The sequence below is a fragment of the Petaurus breviceps genome, unplaced genomic scaffold (assembly GCF_028583685.1).
Source record: "Petaurus breviceps papuanus isolate PSGF00001 unplaced genomic scaffold, PetGlider_PUasm1.0 90903, whole genome shotgun sequence".
Lineage (NCBI taxonomy): Eukaryota > Metazoa > Chordata > Mammalia > Diprotodontia > Petauridae > Petaurus > Petaurus breviceps.
In genome coordinates, this window is record NW_027187376.1 from 11,885,577 (window position 1) to 11,908,632 (window position 23,056).

The 23,056-nt window shown below is 39.7% G+C and overlaps 1 pseudogene; it reads right to left on the minus strand.

Moving 5' to 3' along the window:
• Positions 1-20,100: 20,100 nt before the first annotated feature.
• Positions 20,101-21,118, minus strand: LOC138151583 (heterogeneous nuclear ribonucleoprotein D-like pseudogene; annotated as a pseudogene).
• Positions 21,119-23,056: the final 1,938 nt, after the last annotated feature.

Here is a 23,056-nt window from a genome sequence, read left to right on the forward strand (position 1 = left end):
AATAGGGTCACTAAGCATCCACACAACTGAAACAATTGAATAATTTTCACCGTGCTAAAGGCTGGGTAAAATAAAAAAGAGAAAAAAGACAATCCCTAACTTGAAGGAACTTACAATCTAATGCACACACGCAGGCTTGCACACACACACACACACACACACACACTTCCTAAATTGCTCTTTAGCAAGAGATATTTGCAGTCTTTAGAAAACTCCCGTGTTTAATTACAAACTAAAGGAAAATTGATAGTTAAATGCTAGTCTCTAGTTCACCATATGAGATAAAAATCAATGCCCTGTAATGCATGAGGGAGGCAATTATTTAACATATAAAAGTCACATTTTGAGAACATAGATAAATATTTCTGCAAATTTTAAGCCTATAAATTAATTCTTCTTTCAACATACACTTATTAAGTGGATAGATGGTGCTGAGTGCTAGGGATATGAATAGGAATTAAGACAGCACCATTCCTTATAGGGCATATACAGTGTAATAAAGGAGATACAGCATACAAATACAAATAATTATAATGGAAATAAAATATTAGTGTGTCTATATGCACACAGGTATATACATACATGCTTCAAATATATACTACATTGCCACTATATATGTATATAAAGCACACATCTAGATACATATATAGTATACTTACGTAACTATATAGTGCATGCATAGTATACATATAGAGTATGTCTATAGATGTACATATATATGTATGGTAACAATGTGGTGATAGTAGAAAGAATCCTCCAATAAGAGTTGGAAATCTGGGTTCTAGTCCCACTTCTTCAATTTAAGAATCAGATGATCTTGGTCAATTCATTTAATCCCTATGAGCCTCAGTTTATTAATATATATGAGCTTCATATATTACATATATTTTATAAATATATGTAATATAAATATATAAATATAAAGTAAATTAATATATGAGCCTCATATATTAAATAGAAATAAAATTTCCTTGCTTACCTACCTCGCAGTTCTTGGGTAAAAGTATTTTGAAGGCTACAAAGCTGTCTATGACTGTAAGATGCTAATACATATTATAAAACATTTGGATTTGGAGTCAGGTATGATTTGAGTTCTAATCCTTACTCTGATACTTGTTAGTTGCATGACCCTGGTCTCTCTAAGCCTCTAAGACATACCCACTCTAAGCTATTTCCTCACCTTTAACATGGAGATAATAATACTCATACTACTCATCTCACAGGATTGTTGTAAGCAAAGTGCTTTGGAACTCTTAAAGCACTCATAAATGGGAGTTACATGAGAAATCTAGCACAGAAGGTCCACTTCCAAAACAATCCCATTTACAATTTCTATTTCTTCATGGTGCAAAGAAAAATCATGCTTACCCACTAGAGCAAACTAACTTCATGAAAAGGGGTCAAATAGTGTAAATATATTCTTTACATGGGTGTTATTCCATTAATAGCTAACAATTATATAATAATAATAATAGCTTGCCTTTACATAACTCTTTAAGGTTTGCAAAGCACTTTACATCTATCAATTCATCTGGTCCTCATGACAACTCTGTGAAGTAGGCACTATACCCATTTTATAGAGGCTAACAAGTGTCTGAGGCAATCAAAGAGATTTGAGCTTGGGTCTGCTCGATTCCAGGTTCAGTGCTCTATTCACTACACCACCTGTTAAAAAAGGACCCTGGGAATCATTTCATCCAACCCTATCATTTTTACAAATGAGGAAGCTAAACTCAAGAAGGTTAAATGATTATCCAAGGTAATCAGGAAGTTTGTTGCAAATCTGGGCTAGCGTCCTCCAGGTCTCCAGAGTCCCAAACCATTGCTCTTTCTACTCCACTAATAACACCCACCCTACAAAGTTTAAGGTTTGTAAAAGACTTAGGTGTAAGTTTATTTCTTCTTTTGACATTCACCACAACTTGTGAGGTGAGGACTATTATTTATCCCCATTTTACAGATGAAAACACTGAGACTGGTAGGTGTTCAGTGATGTCCAGGGTCACACAAGTCTATCCTGATTTCGGGTCAAATCCCCTATCTACTACCATCTAGTTGCCTTATTAACCATTCTCTTTTTCTTCAAAAACCAAGCAAATTTGATACCGCAATGACTCCTAAATTGGAAAACTATATTCATGTAAGTATATTTTGCATGGTTTAGTATGTTAATGAGCTGCCTTTTCAGTCTTAATTCAATGATCATATAATAAGCACCTATTATGGTAGGAACAAGGCATAGCTAGGTACCTGAGATAGAAAAACGAAAATGGAACAGTACCTGCCTTCAGTGAGCTTACATTCTACTGAGGGAAAACACAAATAAACAGAGAAAAAAATTGATACCAAATGATATGAAGTAATTTCAAGAGGTAGAGAGCATGAAGAACTGGAGTGGTAAGGAGAACCCCTGATCTGTACTTTGAAGGCAAGTGAGGAGTGGGTGCCCTCCAGGTGTGAGGGATCATTTATACAGAGTGTATGTGAAGCATAGCCAATGGGCTAGTCTGATGGGAACATAGTGTAATATGAGTGGAAAACAGATGAGAGGACTGGAGAATAGGTATTGTATCCTAACAGCAATAAGCATTCATTGAAGGTTTTTGAAAACAGGGTGAGGGTTGGTATTGACCTGGTCTAATCTCTTGTTTTAGGAGTATGGATCTAGCAGCTATGTGGATAATGGATCACTACAGGGGAAGACAAGAAGCAAGGAGACAAGGGCATTGTTGCAATAGTCCAGGTGAGAAGTAATGAAGGACTGAATTAGGGGAGGAGAGAGAGAGCCCCCATGACCTGAGCAGTCCTTTCTGGAAGAATCCAGGACAGGTGGTCCTTACCCTTCCTGGAAGAATCCAGGCCAGTTAGCCCTTACTGGAAGACTAGGTTCCCATGGCATGGGACTTTGCCTAAACTCTTTAAATGTTCCTTAAGAGCATTAGCCATAGCCATCAGGCCTGTAGTCTGGGCAGTCTAAAGCCAAAAGAGCACTTACCTGAAAGAAAAGCTCCAGAAGTGAGGGAAGGGAGGGAATCTTCTCTCTGTTCCAGTGAAGTAACTCTAGGAGTGGTGGTCTGGTCTGACAGCAGTCTTCAGAGGCAGGGCTGCTGGCATTGAAAGGGGTGGGGGGAGGGGAGAAACAATTGACAGCTGAGAACACAGAGTCTCTCAGTGATGGCTGAAGAGCCAAGGAAATGCCTGAAGATCTCTTCTAGCAGCAACTCAAGTCTGCTCTCCCTTCAAGCAGGAGTTTGTCACCGGGGGCCTGTGGACAGGTATCAGGAGACCCATGAACTTGGTTGGGAAAAATTACATTTTCACAAGTCAGTCAGTCAATAAGCATTTACTAAACCTCCTGTTCCAGGTGCTTTGCCAAACACTGGGGATTTAAATTTAAAAAAAAAAAAGGAAAAATCAATTCATGTTCTCAAGGAATTCAGACTCTAAGGGGGAGGGAAAGGCGACCACATGCAATTACTATATACAAAATAAGTTAGAGAAAATCAAAATAAGTAAATTGGAGATAACCACTAGCCTTTGGTCTTCTTCGTAATCCTATGCATTTTATTTTATGCATTTAAAAAATATTATTCTGAGAAGGGGTCCATGGGTTTCATCATACAAAAAAGGTCCGTGATACAAAAAAGGTCAAAAATCCCTGTTCTAGTGTCCTCAGAGACTGAGATTCACCTCTCTAGCTCAGGCTTTGTCCCTTCTGCCCAGTAACATGAGAGTCTGACAAGGCATGGTTTTCCATTGGTTTATGAGAGGTTAAGGAGTTTGTGGAATGGCTTTCTTCTTGATTAGTATGTTTCATTTAAATGCTTTATAATTTGTATTTCCAAAGCTTTGGCTAGTCTGTGAATAGAATGACCAGTTGTCACTACTACTTCACTATCTCCCATATTCCCCCTTATCCCCATTCTCACAACCAACACCTGGGGCAAGCCCTCATCATATCCTGCCTGAACATGGAGCCTTCTGATTGGTCTTCCTGCCTCAAGTCTCTCCCCACACCAATCCACACTCCACTCAGTTGCCAAAGTGATTGTGCTGAAGTATAAGTTTAATCATGTTACCCATCTATTTAATAAATCCCAGTGGTTCCCTTTCACCTCCCAAATCAAATATAAAATCCTGTTTGGTTTTAAAACCCTCAAATCTAGCACCTTCTTATCTTTCCAGCCAGGGTTTTTATTCTATACTCAGCTCATGTACTCTGCAATTCAGTGACACTGACCTTCTTGCTATCCCTCCCATGCTACTCTAGTTAATGAAGTGCTTTTTTAAAAGAGGGAATAAGTATTTTTATCACAATGCAATAAAATAAAATTGGTGTTTGGATTGGATTTCTTCAGCTAGAGCTGATATTCTTTTGCTGCCTCTCTCCTTTCTCCCATAGGGTTCAGCATGGGGAGCTGCATGCAATCTATTAGCAACACATGCCAAGGAAGAAGAACAGAGCAAGATGTTCATCTGAAAAACAAATTAAATGGTGACCAGACAACACAATGGTCACAATTAAATCAGAAAAATCAATGTTGCTGAAATCATATGGATGGTGTTTCCTTAAAATTTAAATATATAAATGAAAAAGCCCTTGACATAAAGCTTAAATGTTTATTCACATACTTGACACTAAGCAAATGGGAAAAGGTTTCTCTGCCCCTCCACCCCCAGTAGATTTCATTAGACTTGAATGCTGCAGGAAGTATTCTATCCATTTGCTGTGTTTCAAAAGGAAAAGTGTTTAAACCAAATAAAAGAAATTGAAACCCAAACAATATAGAAGGGAGTGGATCTGTGGTTTTATTGATATAAAGAACTCCAGGTGAGGGGTGACTAGGTGGCAAAGTGAATAGAGCACCAGCCCTGGAGTCAGGAGAACCTGAATTCAAATCTGGCCTCAGACACTTAACACAAAAACTAGCCCTGTGACCTTGGGCGAGTCACTTAACCCCAATTGCCCTACCTTCCCCGGCCCCCTCCAAAAAGCAAAAATATCTCCAGGTGAAAAAACTCTCTCTTCCAATGCAGATTAGCACCTTCTTTGCTATATATAATCTTAGAAAATAGCCTAAAACCCAAAAAGGATTAGTGACCTGCCCAGGTAGGCATCAGAAGCAGGACTTGAACTGAGATCTTGATAGCTTCAAGGCCAGCTTTCTATCTACTGTACGATGCTGCCTCTTGGAGTTAAATTACCTCACCAAACAATAACTACTAGGAACTCTCAGGACTTTCTTTAGGGGGTACCTCCTAAAAAGAAGCCCATTTCTTCATCTGGCTCCTCTAGAAGCATTTCCTGTCATGGTGCTGCCATGCCCAATCTTACTTAACTTAATAGTTTGACTTTTGAATACAAACTGATGATGACCTAATGTGCCATCCCTTGCCTCCTATTCTCATGACCTTGGGGAGAAGTAAAGAAAAGAGGAAACTGTATTTAACATGGACTCTCCAAACCATCCAGTTCCAGCTAATACAGATTTTCTAGTCTCAAAGGGAAGAAATGCATTTTAAAATTTCACTTTGTCTAAGGAATGACTATGACTGCAATGACCATATCATTAACTCTCAATATACAGATTTGCTTACAATATCAATCCCTCAAGCTGCCATACTCTCTCTCTCTCCTCCTTTTCTTAGCCAAACCCCTAGGAAAAGCTGTGTTGTTGTAAAGAGTTAGAAGTTAGCTAGCATTTGCATAGCCCTTTAAGGTTAGTAATTCATTTTACATGTTTCGTTTGATCACAACAACCCTGTGAAACTGGCACTATTATTATTCCCATTTGAGGAAACCAAAGCTGGACCAGGTTAAGTGACTTGCTCATTGTGTCAACATTTATTTCCAGAGGTGGATCTAGACACTATTGACCAACTTCTCCTGGCTACTCTCTTCTCTGGGTTTTCAGAACATTACTTTCTCCTGGTTCTCTTGCTACTTGTCTGACCTCTCAATTTCTTTTTCTGGTTCTCTTCACTATGACTTCTGCAAACCTCTATTCTGGCCTTGGAAACCTCAGACCTTGGGACACAAAGTCTTTGTCTTTCACTAACCTTTTAATGACCTCATCATCTGAGTTTAATTATCATATGGATGGTGATGACTCACCCTGCAGAATGGGGGAATGAGAACAATGTGTTTCAATGGCCATGAAAGAGGCTGGAGAGGTTCTGTGAAGCACTTAGAGCTAGGTCAGGTCCTGAAGACACTAAGATCATCTGCTGCATCCAAGGCCATCTTCAGTCATCTTGACTTTTGTCTTGCCACTGGACTTTGATGAATCTGGAAGAGAAAGAGTGAAGCTGACGACTGTCCACCTCACTTAAATCTGGTTCGCACTGGAGTCAAGATGTCACCGGTGCTCTTCAAAATGAAGGATGAGTAACAACAATAATATGCAAGCCAAGTCTCTCCCTTGAGCATCAGTCGCATATCACCAATTGCCTATTGGACATTTCAAAGTTGATATCTCAAAGTCATCCCCAAACTCAAAACGTCCAAAAGATAAATCATTACCTTTCCCCAAAACTCAACCCTATGGTACACTTCTTTAGTTCTGTCAGAGGTACTACCTTTCAGTCTCCCAGGTTCATAATCTTGGCTTCATCGACTCCGCTGTTCACTCCCTCTCACCCAACATGTCCAATGAGTGGCCAACTCTTACCATTTCTACCTCATCATTTCTCTCATCTTACCTCTTCTCTCTCCTCACACAACTAGTTCAAGTGCTCATCACTTCTCACCTAGACTATTACAACAGCCTCCTAATTGGTCTCCCTGCTTCAAGCCTCTACCTGCTTCAGTTCATCCTCCATCCCACTGCCAATGTGCTTTTTCTTAAAAGCTGATCTGACCATGTCACCTCCTACTCAATCAATTCTAGCAACTCCTCTAGGTTATTTTTAAATTTCAATATAAACTCTGTTTAGCTTCCAAAATCCTGCACAACTTGACTCAAAACTACTTTGCCATGTTTATTGTACATTAATCCTTCTCTGGAATTCTTCAACCCAGCCAAAATGATCATTCCTCCGTTTCTCACATTCTATCTCCTAGACTTTTATTGGCTTTCCTCCATGTCTGGACTATATTCCTTCCTCACCTACACCTCACAGAATCTCTCTCTCTTCCTTTTAAGACGTAGTTCAAGCACCACCTTCTATATGAAGTTTTTCCTGATCTCCCAACTGCTAGTGCCCTCCCTTCCAGGCTACTTGTATTTGTTCTGTACAGTCAATGTAAATATAAATGTGTCTGTGTTCTTGTTGCCTCCCCAATTAGAATGTAGTAGAATGTAAGCTCCCTACAAGTAAAGATGGTTTCACTTATATCCATATCCACAGACCTTAGCACAAAATCTGGTAAATATTGAGAAATATTTTAATAAATAAATACTTATGGATTTATTGTGTCTAAAGTCGTCAGATTTACATGGTGTTGACTCCATATGGCCTATTTCAGCAGGTGGAAACAACTGAGCTTAGCATCTAATTAGGAAGAATTGTTAGTTAAAAATAGGAAGATACCAAATGATATTTTCACTTCCCCTGATGGCTATTCCCAGTTGAATTTCCCCACCCTGATGCTACTCTGCTACTTCCCCAAGTGGGAGATTTCCCCAGCCCTAGCAGCCTTGGGCTATCCCAGGGGTTCCATCTATGAAAGCTGGAGCCTTTGTGTCTCAAGGTCTGAGGTCTCCAAGGATGCATTTTGTCAAGCTTTATGCAGGCACTAGAATTTCTGTTCTTGTAAAAAGATAAGGAAAGCCCGTCCCAATGCCTAACATGTGACTTTAGGTCTCCTTTTAAGTGTCCACAGGCCTGGAGCCTTTCTCCTCCTAAATTTGAAATTGTTTTCCTTAAAATGGGATAATGTAGCTAAACTGCCCTGTAAGTTGCAAAGCTCAACTATAAAGATGAGTCTTTTTTATTATAATAAGTCAGGTTTCTACCTTCCATCCTCTCACCTGTCCTTCAATTTGCATAAACTCACTCCTCTGCTGTACTAGATTAAGGGACTCCTCCAGAGGTCCACACAAATGTAGAGAGCAAAGAAATCAGCCACCCTCCTGTCATACTTCAGACATATTTTCATATGCCAGGTTTTTCTCTAGGGTTCACATTTATTTAAACAGGGGGAAAGCAACTATAGAATACCTCTTTTTATATTCAGTCAGAGATAACTTCTTTCCTGTAGCAGATGTTCTACTAAGGCAGCTGTGGCTAGACTTACTACAATTATTCTGCAGAGATTGGGGGTGGGATGGGGCAGGAATGCTAAAGGCTCCAGGGAGCAGATTACTCCAAGAATTCTTGGCTGTCCACTTGTTTTATGATGGTGCCAGCTGCTACTCAACCTAATCCAAACCATAGATTTTGCCCACATTTTTACACATAAATACATATGTGTATTTATATAATTTATATACATATGTGTATTTATATATATTCAACATATTATGTGTGTTTATATACATGAGTGTGTGCATGTATGTGTGGATGTGTGTGTGTGTAATTCAGACAATTTAACACAAGATGTACCATTACAGAGAGAAAACTGTAAAAGTGACATGTAAAGGAGAAAAAGTCACTCAATAAACACCTACCCCGGCAACCTCTGAGGAAAGGAGCAAGCCAGAACTTTTATACCAGCTTTCTAATATAACATGTTACTCTTTCTGTCTTATATTTAATGCGCTTTCTTCAAAGTTTTAGCTGTTTCTCTTGATTAGCAAAGTCCATAATTTTAAAATTATTCACAATGAATAGGCATCCATGACTTCAAGAAATCGTCTCACTATTGTGCTCTGAAGTCAACTTTTCTGCAAATTGATCTGATACAGTTTGGAGAAAAGGGAGCAAGAATCTATTATTATCTACCTACTTAATTGGGAGAGTTCTTCAAAAGTCATACTAAGTGAGCTTTCTGGATTGTTTGCAGCTCAATTAAGGAATGATCTTCTATTTAGTCAAAATTTCATAGGAAAGAGGCCAAGGGAGAGGATAGTTAAAGAAATAGGGGAGAAAAGCAAAGGCAATTGTCTGTTTAGTTGTGGTTTGGGTTTGGGTTTTATTTTTCCCTTTCAGCTTACCAACTGTTCAATCTATTTGGTCATAGTATTCAGTTTAACAGCACCACCTGCTGGAATTAATCTTAACGTCCATTAGTTCCCTTTGTCCTCACTGTATCCCCCATAAAATATGTAGATTGTGTTTGAACTGACAATGACTATTTATTGCAAGATTAATTCATGTCCCCTCAAGAGAAATATCCAACTGTATGTACACAAGCCAGGCTGAAATTAGTTTTCCCATCATTCCCAGGAGAGGAGGTACAGCGGAAAGAACATTGGCTTTCCGGAGGCAGAAGACCTAGTTAGAGACCCAGATTTTGTCACTGCACCTGACTTGTGGTCAGTTTTCTTATCCGTAAAATGAGGGTGATGACCTCTGACATCCCTCACACTCCGAATCCATGGTCCTTTAATCATGTGTTCCATAGGTTATCAGTTTCCATAAATTCTAGCTCGGAAAATACAGTCAGTTTTCTGTTACCTTGTTATAGTCATGGAAGGAATATTTTGGTCACCCAAATATTTTTAGTAATAGAACATTATAATGTGTGTGTGTTGTACCTCATTAAGGCACAATAGTGGTACTATTTCTTGAAGTAACTAATGCCTATTCATTATTATTGTTTTTAAATCAAGGCTTTTGTTAATCAAATGAAACAAGTAAAACTTTGAATAAAATGCATTAAATATAAGACAAAGTATATGTCTATACATGTGCACATACATATACACATGTGTATGTATGTATGTGTGCAATCTATACATGTGTGTATATGTATACAGATATATACACCACATACAGATTACCAATGTTCAAAGAACTACCATGCAATTAAATAGATCTAACACTAGAATTGTTCTCAACATAATGTGTGTGTGCGTATATGTGTGTATTGTGAATGGAAGAATATTTGCATACATATATAATAACATGTATCACATGTATATAATATATGTATGCTACATATATTCTGTATACATTATATGTATTTTGATTTTATGACCCTCAGGTTCTTAAATGCCTCCTGATTCACAGACATCTTCCAATCAGCAAGCATTTATTAACTACCTACTATATACCAGGCACTATGCTATATAATAGGTAGGCACTGGGGATCCAAAGACAAAAATAAAACAATTTCTGCTCTGAAGGCTCTTACAGGATATAGGGGGAAATAGCATGTACCTACACAAATATTACAGAGTGAATGAAAAATCAATATAAGATAATGGTAAGAAGGGGAACCAGTGTAGTTGTAAGGATCAGGAAAGGGCTTGAGCTGAGTCTCAGTGAAGTAAAGGATTCTATCAGAAGTGTAAGGGAGAAGGGAGTGCATTTCAGGCCCTGGGACAGATAATGCATAGATAAGTAGAAGGTATATGCCATGTTATGGGGAGGAACAACAAGAATTCCAATCCTACTGCACTACAGATTGAAGTAAGGGCACAAATGCAAAATGATTCTGAAAAGATAGGGCGGATCCAGGTTGTTAGGAATATCAGAACCAGAAGGCATCCTTGACATCACCTCATCTGACTCTATCATTTTACAGAACAATCTCATGAAAAACACCAAATATCGATGATGGGGGCCAACACAGAGGCCCAGAAGATGACGGGGGCCAGTGCAGAGGCTCGAACACCAGGGTGCACAGAGGACCTGATGAGGCATGATCAACATGGCAGCAAGTTGACCCACCAACTGCAAGGAGCATTGCCAGGCCTATTACTGCAGGGCTGGGACTGGAGGGAAGCTGGCTACAGAACCCACAAAATGACAAAGAGAAGCTAACCTCCCACTGAAGACAGCCTGGCAGGCCAGCAAGAAGTGGCAAGCGCAGCACTCTGGGAGCCAAGCCCAGCCCTGTGAGCCCAAGGTTTTAGCCTCAGGGTGGCCTGACCAGCCTCTGGTGGGAGAGACTTCAGATCCCCACCAGCTGTGGCAGAATTATAAACCCATAGATGCTAAGGACAAAGTGAGAGGTCAGTGCAAAGTGGACTTTGGGACCTGTGAATTCAGGAGTGTGGGCCAGCCTTTGCACCCAAGGAAAGAAGAGGCTGAGGTTCAGAGGCTGTGCAGCCAGCCCCATGTGGCAGCTTCAGCTCCTGGCCTGCAGAGTGCAGGGGGACCAAATTACCAGTCTGAGGGGTAATCACTTTTGCCTTAACCTGCTTGGATCTGGATTGTGATCTAGGGTGGAGGTCCTGGGGTGCGTGACCAGTTTGCCAGAGCATGGGGAGGCTTCAGAGAAGGCACCCAACTAATAGCTTCAGCAGCTGAGAAAACCCCAGAGACTGGGACAAAGCTCCTGTTTATGGTAGCAGAGTTCTACTGTGGCAAAAAGCTCAGAAGTCAAGTAATTGAGTGGCAACGTGAGCAAAGGAGGGAAGCAAGGCAAGTACAGTAATCCAACTTTGAACTCCTTTTTTGGGGACAAAAAGGATCAAAGCATGGAACAGGAGGAAGACAGCAAAGGCACAACTCCTGCACCAGAAGCTTCCAAGAAAAGAATAAGCTGCTTACAGCCCATAGAGGAGCTTAAGAAGGATTTTGAAAATCAAATAAGAGAAGTGGAGGAAAAATTGGAAATAAAAATGAGAATGATGCAAGAAAATTATAAAATGAGAGTCAACAACCTGACTGAAGAAAATAACACCTTAAAAAATAGACTAACTCAAATGGCAAAAGAGGCTCAAAACGTCAATGAGGAGAAGAATGCCTTAAAAAAACGAATTTGCCAGATGGAAAAAGAATCTCAAAAGCTCACTGAAGAGAATCATTCCTTCAGAATTAGACTGCTGCAAATGAAAACTACTGACTTGATGAGAAATCAAGATACTATTAAACAGATCCAAACAGATGAAAAAATAGAAGGTAATGTGAAATATCTTATTGGAAACACCACTGACTTGGAAAATAGATCCATGAGATATAATTTAAAAATTATTAGACTTCCTGTAAGCCATGATCAAAAAACGAACCTAGAAATCATCCTTCAAGAAATTCTCAAGGAAAATTGCCCTGATGTTTTAGAATCAGAGGGCAAAATAGAGGTTGAAAGAATCCACCAATCACCTCCTGAAAAAGATCCCAAAAAGAAAACTCCTAGGAATATTATAGCCAGTCTCCAGAATTCCCAGATCAAGGAGAAAATATTACAAGCAGCCAGGAAGAAACAATTTGAATATTGTGGAAACAAAATCAGGATAACCCAGGATCTGGCAGCTTCTACACTGAGGGATCGAAGGGCTTGGAATATGAATTATTCCAGAGGTCAAAGGAGCTGGGATTGAAACCAAGAATCACCTACCCAGCAAAACTGAGTATCATGTTTCAGGGGGAAAATATGTTCATTCAATGGAAAAGAGGACTTTCAAACATTCTTGATGAAAAAGCCAGAATTGAATAGAAAATTTGACATTCAATTACAAGAAGCAAGAAAAGCATGAGAAGGTAAACATGGAAAAGAAATCATGAGGAACTTATCAAAGCTGAACTACTTATATTCCTACATGAAAAAATGATAATTGTAATTTATGAAACTTTTCTCAGTATGAGAATAGTTGAAGGGAATAGAAATGTGTGTGTGTATGTCTATATAGGAGGGTATATGAGCATATGAATGCATATGTGAGAATGTGTACATATGGGTACAGGTATACATAGACAGAGGGCACAGGACCAATTGAATAGGAAGGGATGATACTTAAAAAGTGAAATTAAGAGATGAGAGAGGAATATAATGAGAGGAGATGGGGAGAGACAGAATGGGGTAAATTATCTCAGATAGAAGAGGCAAGAGAAAATGGTTACAATGGAGGGCAAGATCAGGATGGCAAAAGGGAATGAGTCAACCCTATTCTCAATGAATTTGGCTTAGGGAGGGAATCACATACACAATAAATAGGGTATCTCACCCTACAAGACAGTAGGGGGGAAGGGGATGAGAGGGGGGATGATGGAAGGGAGGGCAGGCTGTGGGGGAGGGAAGTTGGAAGCACCCACTTTTGAAAAGAGACAGGATCAAAGTAGAGAATAGAACAAGTGGGGGGTGGGATGGGATGGACAGTCTTTCACAATATATCCACTATAGAAATGTTTTGCATGGCTATACATGTACACAGCCTATGTTGAATTGCTAGTCTTCCCAGTAAGGATGGGTGACAAGGGAGGTAGGGAAGGAATCTGGAATTCAAAGGTTTAAAATCAAATGTTTAAAATATATATTATTATTATTATTTTACATGTAACTGGGAAATAAGATATACAGGCACTGGGGCATAGAGATCTACCATATCTTACTGGAAAGTTGGAGGAGGCATGGGGAAGACATAGGAGAGAGAAGATTGGGGGAGGTTATATTCTGTGGGATCTCTGTTTTGGGGTGGTGGGGGTAGAGGGAAAATGGGGAGAAATTTGTAACTCAAAATCTTGTGGAAATGAATGATGTAAACTTAAAAAAATTAATTTAATTAAATTTAAAAATAAATAAACTAAATTAACCAGCTAAAAATAAATAAATAAAGGATCCTTGAGTAACTTGAAAAAAAAAACACCAAATATCACTTCGTGCTAGATGTACAAAAGTATCTATTTCACAGTATAACAAAGGTTAAGTTCTCATCAGTCTGGCTTTTTCCTCTCATCACTGATTCTCAAGGCAAAGCAATGTGCTCGAATGACAGCAGCCATTAACTATATTCAGTAGGTTCAAAGGGATCTGTCCCAGTTCCAATCTCCACTTTTCTCTGGTCTAGTCCCATATTTTTGACAGCCTACAGGACATCCCCATTTGCATGTGTCACTATCATCTGAAATAAAACCTGTCAAAAAAAAAGAAGAGTCTATCTTCCCACACAAATCCTCTCCTTTTCTCTATCATGATGCCACTATCTCCCCTCAGAGCCCAGGACCATGACTTTGTGCTCAAATCTGATGCTTCTCTCTCTTTCACTCTTCACTTCCAGTTTGTCAGTAAGTCACGGCTCTTTCTCCTGAATATTTCCTGAATCCACTCTTCATCTCACAGTCCCAATCCAGCCTCTTCACCCCTGTACCAACACATCTTTGCTCTCTCCTTGTCTCCCCCTCCACCCAGTATGACATCTAGCAGCAAGAACTATTATCTTTAAATATCATTTTGAAGTCATACCACCTCAGTGACTCTTAAAATACTTGTGAAATAAAGTTAAAATTTCTACCATTATTTTTTTACCACTTAAAATTTTTACCAGTTATAATCTCTCTTTATAATTGTGCTTATTTTGAGCAAGTCCCTGGCTAGTACTCTGATTTATCCCCCTAAGAAACAAATCAACTCTTCTTTCCCAGTAAAAAAAAAAAAAGTGCTGAGCCTGGCATCAGAAATGTCTTCATTTTAAACCCTGCCTCTAACATCTAGCTGTATGGTCATGGTCAAGTCACTTGGCTTCTCTTTTCTTCTTCAATTTTCTCATCTGTAACCTGTGAATAAAAATACCTGAAGTGTCTGTTTACCTCTCCAGGTTGTTAAGAGGATCAGATGAGCTAAAGTATACAGAACACATGGTAACCTTAAAGAGCTCTATGAACCTCAGGTGTGATTATTTGAAGGGATTTGCCCTTTTGTGTTTCCACATCTTCATAAGTACCTCCTCCCATAGACCTCATCAAGTTTCAGAAGTGACTTCCCGCCCTGAATCCTTGTGGATTAACTCTTCACAGCCATGGGGGCTGGATGTATTTCCGTTTCCTCTCTTATATCAATCAACTTTACTTATAGTCTCTCTCCCACTACACTGTGAGGTCACTGGGCGTGAGGTTGCCATTTTCTCTATAGTGGCTACATTGAATAAATGTCATTAAGTGACTTTAGGATTTCAGTCATTGGCAGGCTCAAGTCTTTTTGCTCAGATGTTGAATAAAATATTAAAAACCCAGTCAGTTCTTTGGTACTAGGCAGTTTATAAGGGCTGAATGTAAGAATGGCTGTGCTGAGACAGGTAATTCAGTTCATTTACCTCTGTTATCCACAGAAAAGACAAAACATGAAAAAAAGACACGTTCATGAAATGTCCCTCCTCTAAGTACATAAAAGCACTTCAGGCACATTTGTAGCTAGTGTTTTATGCAGCATCAAATAGGAAATGATAAAACATGAGGTAGGAAGTTTGTGGGGCTTTTTTTAATTCTCAAAAATAAAACATTCTATTTTCCTGTGATACAATATTCATAACTTGCTAAAAGTGTGACCTTGCCTAAAGCATATTGTTACTGTTGTTCAGTCATTTTCCATTCATGTCTGACTCTTTGTGACGCCATTTGGAGTTTTCTTGGCAAAGATGCTGGAGAGGTTTGCTATTTCCTTCTCCAGCTCATGTTACAGATGAGGAAACATAGATGAACAGGATTAAGAGACTTGCCAACAGGGTCACACAGTTAGTAAGTCTCTGAAGCTGGATTTGAACTCAGGTCTTCCTAACTCATCTCTAAAATGAGCTGGAGAAATAAACAGCAAACCACTCCACTATCTTTGCCTAGAAAACCCCAAATAGGATCACAAAGAGTCAGATACAAGAATAGACAAAAAAAGCACATTAGCTGTCTTGAATGTAAAATGAGAAGTTGGTACTAACTGGTGTTCAAAAGTCCCTTCCCATTTGCACAGTCTTTGATTCTAACCACCCATCACAAATCCAAAGTCTCTATATGTGTCTAGGATGATAGATTTAGAACCAGAACTGAATCCCAGAGAGGGAAGAAACTTGCCCAGGATGACATAAGTAGCAATTGGTAGAGCCAGGATTCTAGATGAGGTTGTCTAAATCCAAATCCAATTCTTTCTACTTTATGTTTATAGTATTTAATATTTCAGGATTTTTTTTTAAAAATCAAAAGAGAAATACTGAAAGTAAGTACTCCATGACAAACTACGTGTACCAGCAGTCAAAGGGATTTCATACTAATTTACCACAATACCATATATATGATCTTCCATTGATATGCCCCTTTCCTTCTGTGCTTTGTGTAATTCTCCCAGCAAATGAACAAACTATTACAATAGCTTGCTGCAAAACTGAGGTTAATCACAATAATAACTCACATTTATATAGTGCTTATACTGGCTTGTTAAATGATTTCATGTATATCTTTTCATTTAATCCTCACAAGTGCTTTTACTATATCCCCAATACTTTGTCAGAACCATAGAATTGGGATGTCTGAAAGAATTGGGAGGACCTTAAGAGATCACCTATATTCTCCCCTCCTCCTTTTATAGATATTAATGGCAAAGTAAAGGATATAACCAGAGAAGTCTAGGGATCTTCCTGTATATAAGAATGAAAAGAATATTTTAAAAAGTAAAGATGAGATTCCCTGCCTTCAGAAAATTTGCATCCCATTTGAAAAGACAAAACCGACCCAGATGAAACTGTTCAAATCCATCATCATCAGTAGACATTTCTCAGACACTGCAAAAGCTCAATGAGCTGGACTCAGAACTGAACAGGGTTGCTTTCAGGACATTGCAAAACACCTTTAATGACCTTGCCAAGCTTATCGCTAAAACAAAAGCCCATCTTTTAACACCAATGTTCTTCCAGAGATGCCAGGTGACTGACTGGAAGTCATAGAACACCGCGGCCTCAGAATTAAAGCTGGAAGCCATAGAACACCGCGGCCTCAGAATTAAGCTGGAAGTCATACCGTGTTTCCCCGATAATAAGACCTATCCCAAAAATAAGCCCTCCCCTTACTGTGTAAGATTCCTCTAAAATAAGCCCTCCCCCGAAAATAAGCCCTATTGAGATTGCTACTGTAGTGGAGGTGATCCCCTGCACTACACGCTACATTACGGTACCCTCTGTATGCACCGTCCCCCCCCCCCCGTGAAACGCACGCTGCGCTCCGGGCTGCATCCAATCAGAGCTGCAGCAGTGAGCGCGTCATCCTGTTCTTCCCCAGTGATTTGCTTGCTGGTGCCATTGAGGGCAGTGCCGCGGAGGAGAGCTGAGGCAGGACAACATAAAAACCCGGTATGTAAGCGGGAGTGAGGGGGCATGACGGAGGATAAAAAGGGCATGATGGAGGAAAAAAGAAGAACTCAGGGGGCATGATGGAGTGAAAAGAAGGACTGATGGTCATAATTTTATTATTCTGTCTGTTTTGACCCCCAGACATGAGTACAAAAAGGAAGAGCTATACTGTTGAGTATAAGAAAGCAATTGTAGAGGAGTCACATGTCATTGCTGTCAATGTTCATTAAAATAAGCCCTCCCCTGAAAATAAGCCCTCTGGTGTTTTTCTGTCCAAAAAATTAATAAGACAGTGTCTTATTATCGGGGAAACACAGTAGAACACCGCAGCCTCAGAATTAAAGCTGAGGGTTAATTAAAGGGTGAGAGAGAAGCTCATGGCAACTCTGAGGATGCTGAGATGCATCACAAAGAAGCACCAAAAGGATGCAAAGAAAAAGCATAAAGGACATCATCAAAGACATGTAGGGTCAAAACACCTCAGTCAATTGTATGGCAAGAGCAAGGGATAACCGTAAAAAGTCTGCATGAGGGGTGGCGAGGTGGCACAGTGAATAGAGCACTGGGACTGGGGTCAGGACGACCTGAGTTCAAATCCAGCCTCAGACACTTAACACTTACTAACCATGTGACCTTGGGCAAGTCACTTAACCCCAATTGCCCTGCGCTCCCCCCCTCCAAAAACAAAAAAACAAAAAAAACACATCTGCATGATAGATTCCTAGTCTCACCATGTCTTGAGATTGCAAGGAAGACCTCTAGTGTGTCAGGCTGTCCCCTGGAGGAGAATGTGGACAGAAATCCCATATGGCCCACACAGACATATGTGAGTTTCAGACTGCATCATTGGATGGGATGACGAAAACGTTTTTAATAGTATTTTATTTTTTCCAAATACATGTAAAGATATTTTTCAACATTTGCTTTTATAATATTTTGTGTTCCAATTTTTTTCTCCCTCCTTTCTCCCCTCCCCAAGATAGCAAGCAATATGATAGAGGCTATGCATGTACAATCATTTTAAACATATTTCCACATTAGTCATGCTGTGAAAGAAAAATCAGGACAAAAGGGAAAAACCACAGGAAAGAAAAAACAAAAAAGTGAGAATAGTATGCTTCGATGTGCGTTGAGTCTCCATAGCTCTTTCTCTGGATGTGGATAGCATTTTCCATCATGAGTCTTTTGGAATTGTCTTAGATCATTGTATTGCTGAGAAGACCTGAATCTATCAAACCTGGGCATCCACACCATGTTGCTGTTACTGTGTACAATGTTCTCCTAGTTCTGCTCACTTCACTCAGCATCAATTCATGTAAGTCTTTCCAGGTGTTTCTGAAATCTGCCTGCTTATCATTTCTTATAGAACAATAGTATTACACTACATTTATATACCACAACTTGTATGGCCATTACCCAATTGATGGGCATCCTCTCAATTTCTGACTTTTTGCCACCACAAAAAGAACTGCTATAAATATTTTTGTACATGTACACCCTTTTCCCTCTTTTATGATCTCTTTGTGATACAGACCTACTAGTGATATTGCTACATCAAAGTGTATGAGCAGTTTTATAGCCCTTTGAGCATTGTTCCAAGTTGCTCTCCAGAATGGTTGGATCAGTCCACAACTCCACTAACAATGAATGCATTAGTGTTCCACTTTTCCCATATCTTCTCCAACAGTTATCATTTTCCTTTTTTGGATGATGAAATTGTTGAAACCAAGATCCACTGAAACATAAACAATAGACCCACTGGAATATAATTGGAAAATTGTGTGGTACTGACAACAAGTACAGTAGAATTAAAAGAAGAAAGATACCAGTGTGGGCTGAGTCAGAGAAAGTTTCATGGAAGCATGAACCAGTAGCAATAGCTCAGGATTTGGAGTCACCTGGGACTTGGATTTGAATCCTCCCTCTTACACTTACTGTGTAACCTTGGGTAAATCAGTTTACATCTTTGGGCCTCAGTTTTCTCATCTCTAAAAAAAAAAAAATGGACCTGGGCCAAGTGACCTGGATGGTTACTTCTGATTATAAATCTATGATCCTATAAAGGGTGAAAATTGATTTAGGCCTTGGGAAAATATGTAGGATTTGTGTAGGCATTCCAACTAGGGATAACAAATAGAAGCTAAGACAGAGGTATGTGGAGAACAGCTAAGTCAGATGGGTGTTAAAGAGATTATAGTAGAAAATGATCTTTGGATAGGTAGGGTAGGCCCATCCGGACTGAAAACCTATGAAAGCCAGGTAGGAGAATCTCTGATGAATTCACTAGGCAATAGGATGCTTCTGAGCAAGATGACTGAGTGACATGACAAAAACAGTGTTTTAGGAACATTAGTCTAGCAGCTTTATGCCATGGGATTTGGAATCAGTCATTAAGCCAACAAGCATATATTAAAAGCCCACTATCTGTCAGGAACAATGCTAGGTGATGGTTATACAAAGACAAAAGGGGTTAAAGTCTCTGCCCTTAAGAAAGCTCCATTATATGAGAAGGAAGAAGTTTAAGGAGCTGTTACACTATACTTCAGTAAGCCCAAAGAGGCATCATTAGTGGCAAGGCTGAAGAAGGGGAAAATGTGATAGACAATGACAAAAAGCAAATGAGAGAACTTCTTTACAAATTGGATAGAGAGAAAGGTAAAAAAAAATTGATTAAACAAACATTTGAGTGCTTCCTAAGCACAAGGCCCTATGCTAGTTAGGTACTGGCAAAGACAGGAGGAATAACGGAATCCCTGATAGAAATGAGAAATTAAGAAGGGGAGTTCAGTGAGAGGTGGGTAGGAAGAGATGATGAGTTTGAGATAGCCAGGTTATCTAGAAACTGTCATCTTGTAGCCTTCTATAGATTTGGAGGCTGGAATATAAAAAAAGTTAGGACTGAAGATGTAGATATGACAACCCTCTGAAAGGGCCCTCAAAGTCTGCCTTACTCCATTCACTAGGTAAATCAATACTTAGCCTATTAACAAAGCCCCCTCAGGTATTTCTTTTCTTTTTTTTTTTTTTTGTTAACAATCACAAGTAATTTATTTTTGAGAATCAATTCACATGAAATTATACAAATAAAATTTGTATAAACACAAATCCACATTTTGTCATAACACAGATGGCAAAGGACAAAAGCAAAAACAAGAAAACTAAATCGGCCGCTATATACAATTGGACACAGTTGTGTCATGTACACTAAAAGTCTTTTACAAAATAGTCATCTCAGATCAATAGAAGACCACTCTCCATTCAATGTCGTCATCCTGCAAGATAGACTGCTGTAGCATCCACACCTGTTTTCTCCATGTCCTCCTTTAATATGGCTGGTAATTGTTTGGGTGATTACCACCCCCTCGGGATGCTTTGTTGACCTCGGCCACGACCCCTAGTCCCACCTCGGCCGCCGGCCGCAGCGCCCCTCCCTCCTTTCTGTTGCTGCTGCTGCTGCCTGTGTACCTCTTTGGGCTGGGCAACTTTGATTTCACACTTCCCAGAACCGATCTGGTGATATCTGTTCTCTAACAATTTCTTTACTGGCTCCTCGTCTGTGTACGTGATAAAACAGAATCCTCTTCTCTCGTTAGTCTTCGTGTCCGTGGGAAGCTCGATGTTCTCGATCTCTCCGAACGCCCCGAAGTACTCCTGGATCTGCTCCTCCGACGTGTCAGGGTCTCAGGCCGCCCACGAACACCTTCTTGGGCGGCTCCTTGCCCTTCAGCGCCTTGGCCCGCTTCGGGTCTATCCACTTGCCGTCCAGCTCGTGCTCCTTGAGCTCCAGCACCTTGTCCACGCTGGCCGCGTCTTTAAAGAGCGCGAAGCCGAAGCCCCTCGATCGGCCCGTGACCGGGGCCGTCTTGATCGTGCAGTCCACCACCTCTCCGACGCGGGACAGGTACTCGGTCCGGTCTTTCTTGCTCGTGTCCCAGCTCAGCCCTCCGATAAACACCTTACCGTCGTCCTGCTGCTTCTTGCTGGCGTTGATCTTGGAGCCCTCGGCGAACTCCTCCATGTTGCTGTACTCACGTCCTCCGTGGCCGCGGGGCTGTCGGCCGGGAGCAGGCGGCGCGTCGGATGGAGCCCGATTTAAAATGGCCGCCCCCTCAGGTATTTCAAGGCAAAACTAGTAAGTTCATTCTTGGTTTTTAAACTGGGCGTGAGTATGGCCGAGCCTTTCTCCAGAAGAAATTTTTCACCCAGAGGAAAGGGAACTCAGCACTACTACAGTGGTGATTCTTTTTTTTTTAAGGTTATATAGGGTGTTCCTAAAGTCTGGACACATAGGAAATCTCCTTAACTTTGCATATTTTTTAAAAATGAAATGAATGAAATTTCCAACATTTTCGTTCATTAGCATAAATTTTAACCATGACAATTTCATATGGAATAAAAGCTTTTGTTAGATATTGGGACTATTTTCCATATTAATGAGATTAATTTAATCTAATTAGTTTAATTAATGATATTTCCTATGTCTCTCCTATGTCTTGCTATGAAATCTCATTTATGCTAATTAAATAAAATGTTGTTGGAAATTTCATTCATTTCATTTCTTGAAAATATGCTTAGTTAATGAGATTTCCTATGTGTCCAGATGTCAGGAACACCCTGTGCATGTACAATCATGTTAAACATATTAACACATTAGTCATGTTGTGAAAGAAGAATCAGAACAAAAGGGGAAAAGAAAGAAAAAACAAAACAAACAAAAAAAAATGAGAATAGTATGCTTCGATCTCCACTCAGACTCTATAGTTCTTTCTCTGGATGTGGTTAGCTTCCATCACTAGTCTTTTGGAGTTGTCTTGGACCATGGCATTGATGAGAAGAGCTAAGTCTATCACAGTTAATTATTGTACAATGTTGCTGTTGCTGTATACAGTGTTCTCCTGATTCTGCTCTACAGTGGTAATTCTTGATGTAAGATTACAAGTTTGGATGGCTTCAGTTTCCTGGGTAGTTCTATTTCCTGGTCTCTCCATGAAATAATTCCATCTTCCCTTTCTCCTTTTTCTTTTTTTCCCTCTACTCTGTCTCATTCAAATAAAAAAATTTGGTTTAACATATAGGCAGATCCTGATTGATGCAAATAATGAATCCTGTGAAGTGGTTTTTATATATGTATATGTACATACACATGTGTGTTGCATATGTGTGTCTCTGTGTGCACACACGTATGTGAATTTCTTGTGAAGTACACAGCAAAATCCAGAATGGTTAAATTCAATAGAAAATTTCTCTATTCCTTTAGTTCATTCATTTCAAGGTAAACATGTTCTTTCCTTTCATTCAGTGACTGAAGAGAAAAAGTCAGTACTCAAGAGTTAGAGCACAGAGCACAGAGCATCTCTAGTCATCCTTTTTTTTTTCAAATGCTTTATTAACTTCTGATTTACATCATTCATTTCTGCCAGATTTTGAGCTACAAATTTTATCCCCGTTTTTCCCCTACCCACCACCACAAAATAGCAGTCCCACAGGATATCCCCTGCTCCAATCTGCTCTCTCCCATATTTTCTCCCATACCCCTTTTGACTTTTCCAGTGGATCTCTATGCCCCAGTGCCTGTATATCTTATTTCCCAATTACATGTAAAATAGTATTAATAATAATAATAATAATATATGTGTGTATGTATATATATATATATTTAAATATTTGATTTTAAAACTTTAAAGATTCATTCCCTTCCTCCCTTGTCACCCACCTTTACTGGGAAGATAAGAAGTTCAGTATAGGTTGTACACATGCAGCTAATGCAAAACATTACCATAGTAGATATATTGTAAAAGACTGACTATGTTTCCCTCCCTCCTATCCCACCTCCTACTTCTTCTGTTCTCTACTTTATCCATCACTTTTCAAAAGTGGATGCTTCCAATTTCCATTCCCCCCAGCCTGCCCTCCCTTCCATCATACCCCCTTTCATCCCCTTTCCCCCTACTCTCCTGGAG